Raw genomic sequence first — 9,107 nt, 5'->3', positions numbered from 1 at the left:
TTTACATGCCATGTGTCAGCATAGGGTTCACCTAGAGTCGGTGCCACATGTCACCCTCCCTCTTCTGCCAAGTGTCAGTGTGGGGCTACCTTAAGAAGCCGCCACATGTCTGCCATGTGTCAGTGTCCATCCTGCGCCATGTGTCAATCCAAGATTACCAGGAGATGCCAAGTGTCATAGGTTGTCCTGTCTAGAAAAAGTGGAGTTTGTCTCCTCTGAGGTGGCGCCACTTGAAGTGTGTCTCCTGCAGAGGACACGTGTCAACCCCTCCTTCCTTCTAGAAAAGTAGCCTGACACATGTCTCTCCCTACTTTTCTCAAAAAAGTAGGAGACATGTGTCACTCCTAAATTCCTACAGAAAAGGTAGGCTTGTCTCCTCTGAGGTGGCGCCATCTGGAGTGTCTCCTGCAGAGGACACGTGGCAAGCTCTCATTTCCTCAGAAAAAGCAAGTGCCATGTGTCATTTCCTGCTTTCTTCAGAAAAACTAGAATTCAAAAGTTCAAAACTCCTCATAGGTGGCGAAAATCCAGAACTTCTACCTTTTTCATCTTATCTGAGATGGCGCCACATGGCCTGGCCCACCTTCTCTTTCCTCTGCCATGTGTCATTCTCTGCTTCTTTCAGAAAAAGTAGAGGACACATGTCTTCTCCCTACTTCTTTTAGAAAAGTAGGAGACACATGTCACTCCTGGCTTTCTTCAGAAAAAGCAAACCATTCAAAATTCAAACAAGGCACTAGGTGGCGAAAATCCTGAGCTCTGATTTTTCCAGATGGCCTGAGATGGCGCCACATGTCCTTTCCCTCCTTCTTGCCACATGGCATTGTAGGAGCCACCCTGAGGTGGCGCCACATGTCCACCCTCCATTCCTCCAGGGCCAACCTCCATTTGAATTTCAAACTTCCCCCTGAGGTGGCGCCATTTGAGAAAGCCTCTCCAGACAGCTGACACTTGTCCGCCACATGTCAAGATCTCCTTTCACAAAAAAAAAAAGCAAAATTCAAATTCCTCTGAGGTGGCGCCTTCTGAGCCCACTGCTCTGACCTTCTGACATGTGTCAAACACCTTTTGAGGTGGCACCATTCCAGGACTCCACTTGGCTCCATTTTTATTTTTTATTTTATTTTTAATAAAGGTAGCCCACCATGAGGTGGCGCCACCTGAAGACTCCCTACAAAAAGTGAATTTGAAATTCAAACTCCAAGAGAGCACCCTCTGAGGTGGCGCCTCCTGGGAGTTCCCTGCAGAGAGAATCAAGCAAACTTTTGAAAAATTCCAAATTCCCCCTGCTGAGGTGTCTCACCCACAAAATTTCCATTTTTTTATTTTTTTCAAAAAAATCAAAATAGCTTTTTAGGTGGCGCCACCTGAGGGCTCCCTGCAGAAGACAAATTCGAATTTCAAACCCCTCAGATGACACCCCCTGAGATGGCGCCACATGGAGGGCTCAGATCCAGCCTGTTTGAATTTCAAAAATTTTCAGAAAAGTTATAAAAACAAGGGTTCACGCCCAGCCTAAGGAGATCATTTTTTTTAGCTCTGGTGAACTTAGAAAATCCAACCTAGCCTTCCTAACATCTGATTTTGAACCTTAGAAATCGTGCCCCCTTTGGCACATTGAAGAAGGTGGAGTAAAGTTCGTGCCGTGGCCAATCCGATTCAAATAGAGCTCGATTTTGGTGGACCATCCGAAGCTCGGAGCGAAGGAAGAAGGAAGCTCGTGATAGCTCCCCTTTCAAGAGCTCCTACGCTGCGTAACGAAGCAAGGTGCACTTCTTTTCCCCTTGATGTGATTCTATAATCCGAATCGGGAGTCGTTTGAAGAAAGAGCTCATCCGAGGGATGGATTGAGCTATTCTCATAAAACGACATATATCAAATGTTTAATTATGCTTCCTTCATAATTTTTAACATGCATGTAGTTAGCTAGATTTAATTTGCATTTTATTTCATTCATTTAGTACATTTCATGAATTAATTAGGATTAATTTAGCATTTATTTCAATTCTGCTTATTTTCAGTAGGTCTCTGTTTTTGTCAGTCAGTCCACACGTCATTTCATGCATTTATTTTTTATTAAAAATCCCAAAAAAATCACAAAATGCGACCTTAGGTGTCCCTGAAATTTTGCCAAAAATTCGGAGGCATTTGAATTTGTTTACTATGGTAAACATTCAAAATGGCAAGTCGGGTTTGTTTTTACCCGGGATGCGTTTTGAAAATCATTTGCCTATTTGTAAAATCGATATATACCTCATGGGAGATCCAATTCTCGATCCGAAAAATTTTATGAACTCGGAAGAATGTCTAGTTTTTAAAATGATGTTTTCAGATTTTTCTGATTTTTTTTATGTCTGACAAAAATCCGAGAGTTCGGGACACGTGTCAGAGCCTAATTTGGGCCTCTGAGATCTTGGATCGACTTAGGGCTATAGTTTCTCGTTTGTGTGTTGCTCCAAATCCAAAACTGTAAAAAGTGAAAGTTATGTCCATGATGTCCTCTGTTTGCATATTAAAGCCTGTAATTTTTAGAACAGTGTTGACTCCTGATTTGGATTTTTCTTGTCAGCCCCCTGTTTTGTTACATTTGTGTGTTCTGTTAGTTTAGGCAGAAATAGTTATATTTTTATCTGTTTTTCCGTTGATCAAATGCCAAAGTCATAAACATGAAAGTTGTTCATGTAGGTGTCGTGCATAACTCTGATTAATTTCATAAATTTACATGGCCGTTTTGTATTTCTTTAGCATTTTTCATCAGATTAGTATGATTTTTACCTCTGTCAGAACTAAATCTCTGTTATTGAACTCCCCATGGCTCAAATCCCAAGGCTATAAAAACAAAAAATGTTCCATTTCGGGTCTTTTAGCAGTCTGCAAAATATCAGAAGTTTCCATGGTGTAAATCTTGCATTATCATATTAGGCATTGCATTTGGTTCGGATCCATAGGCAAAATCCATCATTTTTAGGACTTTCCTTAAATTTTAGCATTTAAATCATATCATTTCATGATTTTTAGCATTCTAGGTTGTTTATCAGAGTGTTTAGATGCTTCATACCGAATTTGGTACAATTTGGAATCCATTTGAGGTTCGGATCATCCATAATACCAAAACAGGGTCTCACAGGACCCGGATCCAAGCGAAAATCGTTATTTTGGATAAATTGCAAAATATCAAATTCTGATTTTACAGTCCTCATGTGTTTAGCAGCATGTCATCATGTCCCTTACTGCATTTCATCATCATTGGATTCAATTTGAATTTCAAAATCTCAATTTTACAAAGTTTTCCTTCAAAAAACCCTGATTTTAAAGGTATAACTTTATAATTAGGGGTATTTTGGTCATTTTGACCACCAATTCCGAATTTTAAATTGTTTTCTACTGAATTTCTAGCATTTTCATCATTTCAAAATATCAAGGAAGCATGAGAATAGGGTTTATATTCAATTAAGTCCAATAATTTCATAATATTATTGGAAAATCTTGGAAAAACCCACATATTTGAGCTAACTTTATTTCAAGCTTGGCAGGGACATTCAAAAGAAGGAGCTGAAGTCTGCAATTTCTATTTATTTCCTTTATTTAGTGATGTAATAATGTAAATTTTGGAATAAGAGAGTTAATTTCCTGCTTAGACTAGGATGCATATCATATAGTTTGAATTTATGCAATATCCTGCTTATATGATTCATGCATTTTATTTCAAAAGCACTATGGATGTTAACGAATGGCACGTGCACCAACTCTTAGGGAGTTGATGAACTCGGTGGAATCCATATTTACGGCCCTAGTCGGAATATGGACGAGACCCAGATCCATCATCTTTCTACTAGTCACATTGAGCCTACACTCTTAGGTTATCTTAAAATGCACATCATATTTCCAAAGTTTTCAAAATCTTGTGCATTAAATCAATTAAACTCGGAACATATTCATGGCCACAGTCAGAATATGTGAAGGATTTACTTTGACTTAATACACATTTTTCCAACAAATTTCCCTAGAAAACCTTTCAAAGTGCATTCTTTCATTCATATCATTTGCATCATGAAATAATTGGTTTTCTTAAGATTTTCTTAAGAAAATTTCATTCTCATAAAATTGATTTCTCAAAAAAACTCTTAGAATCTTTCAAAATCGGTTTTCCCAAGTCAATTTCCCCATAGTTTTCCCTCGAAAATGTTATTTTCTTAAGAGCTTCAAAAGAGTTTTCCAATCGTTTTCCAAGATCAAAATCGATTTCCAAGTATTTCAAGGATAAAATTCCCAGGATTTTCAACTACTCCTGATTTCCTCACATCTTTATAAGCTTTCTCATGTTTTCAAAAACCCTTTTTATCTGAGTTTTCTGAGAAATTGACCCTTTTCCTGAGAGATTCTTTCCAACTCCAAATATCTTCCAAGCATACATCATGTTTTCCCAAGCTGCATCTTCCAAAATCTCATAGCACATGCCTGAATTCTCTGTGCATTTAGGATAGAACATAACTTTGATGATTTAACTAAGTCAAGCACGATTTTGGTCCTTGGTTCGATTACTCCTGTTAAAGGCGGCAGGAACGGTCGAACCTCGTACCGACAGGTCGAGCCCCATCCCATGGATTTTCCCGCAATTTTAAAAAACGGAGGGGAGTATTTCAAAAGCAATTTCCAAAATCCGGTCAAGTTTGAAGCGCGAAAGCATTTTCCTTTCTTTTTCTCTTCCGCAAGGAAGGGAAGACGGGGGAAAAATTTCGCGACGATAACAGGTTTGGCGACCGTGATGGGACCTGTCCTTGTCTGACCTAAATTATGCTTGACTTAGTTCAATTATCAAAATTGTGTTCACAAAATGTCAGCTCTTTACTTTTGATATCATGCGAACCTAGGAGCCTAGATTCTGACCTAGCTGACATTGATTGCATATAGCTTAGGCATGGTTTGGTAGGACCAGATTGAGGAGAAATTTTCATGCTCACATAGACTTAGGTCTAAATACAACTCTCCTCAATTTAGGATCTGAATGCAAACAATGTATGCTTCCTCAAAGATTTTCAAAAATCTATCTCTCTAGGACTTAGAGCCTTCTATTTCTTGCATGTGATCATTTTTTCAAAACTCCCTTACCTATCTTTACCCGGTCTTCACGTTGCTGGGCTCTCTTCCAGAACCCTAGTTCGGGACAGAGCCTCACAATTGGGCCAACTATTTGGGTTAACACCCCCCTACCACGTACCGCGGGCCACAGTCCGAAGTATATCGGTAGGCGCTCAAGGATGTTGGAAAACCTTACCTTAGAACCGGAGTGGAAATTCTATGTCACGTACCTCGGATCTCGATTCGGGTATATCGGCATAACTGGATTGGACAAAGATGATCTGAACTTAGAGTTAGGATTAAGATCCTACAGCTGTTTTCAAAATGATGCATCTAGAGTCAGCTTCTTAGGGAGTGCTGAATGTGCATAAATGTTTATGCAGGATGTGAGTTTGTATGCTACTTTTATTTCTCTCATATTTTTTCCAAAAATATCTTTCCAAATATCCATATTCTCATCTTTTCCTTTATTTTCTAAAACCCTGGATGGTTTTTCCCAAATATTCAATTTCTTTCAAAACTCCAGGTGATTTTTCATTCTCCCGTTCTACTGGATCTCGAATTTCCAGCTGCATTTGTATCCTGCCTGCAATTTTTCAAAATCATATGTTTTCTCTCATTGGATTTTCGATCCTGTTGTTTACTTGCAAAATTCTTGACCGCATTTTCCTCGTGCATACCTTGATTATTGTGGCAGAAACTGTTTACCCACTTGCCTTCTCCTTATTCTAAATCTGTTTGCGGATTGTTTTTCCAAAAGATATCTCTTTCCTTCAAAAATGGTGTTTTACTCGTGGTTGACGACCTCGCCTAGGTAACAAGGCACATTTTCTGTTGTTTATTTCTCTTATAAAGAATGACAACACAATTGTCATAATCCTTATGATGACTCACTCCCTAGTAATGGGATAATCTTCCAATGGTCTACCATATTTTCTTCAATATTTCCTTCCAAAAATCCAAAAAAAAAAATTCCTCAAAATTTGATCATATCTTTGCCCTGCAGAGTCCTGTAGAGAAAGAGGGAGAATACAAGAAAGCCTTCACAACATTTGATGGTTCAGACAAGATCAGGGAAGAAGACCGCACCAATTCAGCGTATCAGCTACTCATCAACATCAGAAGGAGAGATGAATTCGCCAAGGTCAGACAAAGACCAAGAGCAGCCAGAAGATGACGGTATCGACCCTCAGATGTACGCAATGTTTCAGAAGATGATGAAGAGGATGATGAGTGAGCAGGCTGGCACCAGCTGAGACAAAAATCCATTCAGTCAGAGAATTAGAGATCGTGTGGCCAAGAGGTCAACCAAGTCCTCTGAGGAGAATGTTCAAGATACTTCAGACGAAGATGATACCGATGAAGAATATGAGGTGCCTCCGGCATTTCAGAAATGTGGCCAAAGGAGGAGTCACAAATCAAAAAGTCAGGTCGCAGAAGAGCCCCTGCAAGCACAATTTAGGGAAATGGCCAGAGTGGTCAAGGATATGCAAGCCCGCGACAAGGGCAAGAAAGTCTTCACCAGCAAGAACTTCTACGACGGTTTAGAAGGGGATGATGATCTGGAGAATCTTCCCCAAAAATTCATCAAGTTCGATGGTTCTGGCGACCCAAAAGCCCATCTCGCCATGTTGTTCGCTGAATGCTCTAGGTTCAAGAGAGACAACAGAGCATTGTTCTTATGCTTTCCCCGCAGCCTGGAAGGAGTCGCGGCCAAATGATACGCGGAACATGTCAATCCTATAGAACTGAAAGAGTTCGACAAAGTCGTGAATTTGTTCATTGAATGATTCTTGTTCAATACTGAAGCGCTCCCAACATTGAGCCATCTCTGCAACCTAAGGCAGAATGAAAATGAAAAGGCAAGGGACTTCATTCGCAGATGGAGAGAGACCTGCAACAAAATGAGGGATCCTATATCAGAAAGACATGCTTTATCATTGATCCTCAATAATTTTTCGCAACCTCTGAGAGGATTAATTTCTACCTCACCATCCAAATCTTTCGTTGAACTCATTGAACGAGCAGAATGGCTCGAGTTGAGTGTGGAGAATGGAGTCTATGAAGGCTTCACATTTTTCAAGAACAACCCTCAAGGTGAACACAAGAAGAAGGCTCACTTCACTTTTGCGGCTAAATCTTTCAATAATAGCAAGGGCAACAAGAATGATCATAGTTTGGAGAGAATCAAAAAGCAAAGAGGAAAGGACATCAACAGTGATAAACCTCTCCAATCCAGCCCTCAGCATCAAAAGAAAGATCAGAAAAAATCAAAGCGCAAGGACTGGAGAACTGATCGAGAATTCACCCCTCTTGATCAGACACTCGAGAGTATCCTCGAGTATATGCTTGAGAAAGACCTTGTCCGATTGCCTAAAGCTGCTGATCCTCCAGCAATTATGGGCAGATTCAAAGAACAATTTTGCAAGTTTCATCGAGCAGTAGGGCATGATACAAAAAACTGCTTCGTCCTTAAGAACATTGTTCAAGACTGCATTGACAAGAAGCTCCTCGTTGAAGATGAAAAGGAAGACTAGTCATCCTGACAAAGATTTTTTCTACAATCATTCAGGAAGATGACAATGCCAACAATTTCCCATTTCCCATCTTGCTTTTTCAAAAGAATAATGTAATCCCATTCTCTTTCCTTGATTTTAAAGCATTAATAAAGTCATCAAATTTTTTTCAATAGCTTGGTGTCGTCTTATTTACTTCTTCTTCCTTTTCATAATGTCTCTCTTGTGAAGAATATCTTGAGGACATCTATCAGTCAAGAAGCTTGTCGCCTTATTCATCAATTATCCTTTTTTTTATTCAAAATTTTCTCCCTAGTTACACTGGGGCATTTTTTTTTTACCTCAAAACATCCTGTATGCAGGCAGGATAAACCATTCTCTCATTTTGCATATATATGCACTCATTTGCACTTCATTTGCATTTCATGTGCATGTGCATTGCATTTGCATTGACTATGCACCCAATTCCATTTCCCCTTCAGGTTAAGGGATAAACCTGAATCATTTTCCATAATTCTTCGATTTCGACCCTCGGGTCATCCAATTCTTCAATTTCGACCTCCGGGTCACCCAATTCCCAATTTTAAAATCACCAAAATTCTCAATTTTGATCGCCAGGTCATCCAATTTTCATTCCCCGTTCAGGATAAGGGGATAATCCTGAAACCATTCATAGAAGCGATTCAACTCTCTATAATGGTCCTTGTTCTTCATTGAACTGATAGTGTTCCAAACGTACTGATAGTCGTTCTTCATTGAACTGATAGTGTTCCTAACAAACTGATAGTCGTTCTTCACTGAACTCATAGTGTTCCAAGCGAACTGATAGTCGTTCCAAACGAGCTGATAGTTGTTCTTCATCAAACTGATAGTGTTCCAACCAAACTGATAGTGTTCAAGTGAACTGATAGTCGTTCTTCATTGAACTGATATTGTTCCCAGTGAACTGATAGTCGTTGTTCATTGAACTGATAGTATTCCAAGCGAACTGATAGTCGTTCTTCATCGAACTGATAGTGTTCCAAGTGAACTGATAGTCGTTCTTCATTAAACTGATAGTGTTCCAAGTGAACTGATAGTCGTTCTTCATCGAACTGATAGTGTTCCAAGTGAACTGATAGTCGTTCTTCATTGAACTGATAGTATTCCAAGCAAACTGATTGTCGTTCTTCATTGAATTGATAGTGTTCCAAGCGAACTGATAGTCGTTCTTAATTGAACTGATATTATTCCCACCGATGGTTGTTCTTAATTGAACTGATATTGTTCCCAGCAAACCGATGGGCGTTCTTAATTGAACTGATATTGTTTCCAACAAACCGATGGTCGTTCTTAATTGAACTGATATTGTTCCCAGTGAACTGATAGTCACCTCCTTTGAGGAAAAGAGAGGAGAATTTTCGTCACGGATGTGTTAAGCTGGACCTCATGTGCTCTCTTTCATCAAGGATTTCAAGAAAATTTTGTCAATTTGTCAATCAATTGTTGATTTCAGAATCTCTATTGCACAAA

Source organism: Nuphar pumila, chromosome 11 (genome assembly GCF_984573655.1).
Source record: "Nuphar pumila chromosome 11, dmNupPumi1.hap1.1, whole genome shotgun sequence".
NCBI lineage: Eukaryota > Viridiplantae > Streptophyta > Magnoliopsida > Nymphaeales > Nymphaeaceae > Nuphar > Nuphar pumila.
This window is presented reverse-complemented; position numbering follows the sequence as displayed.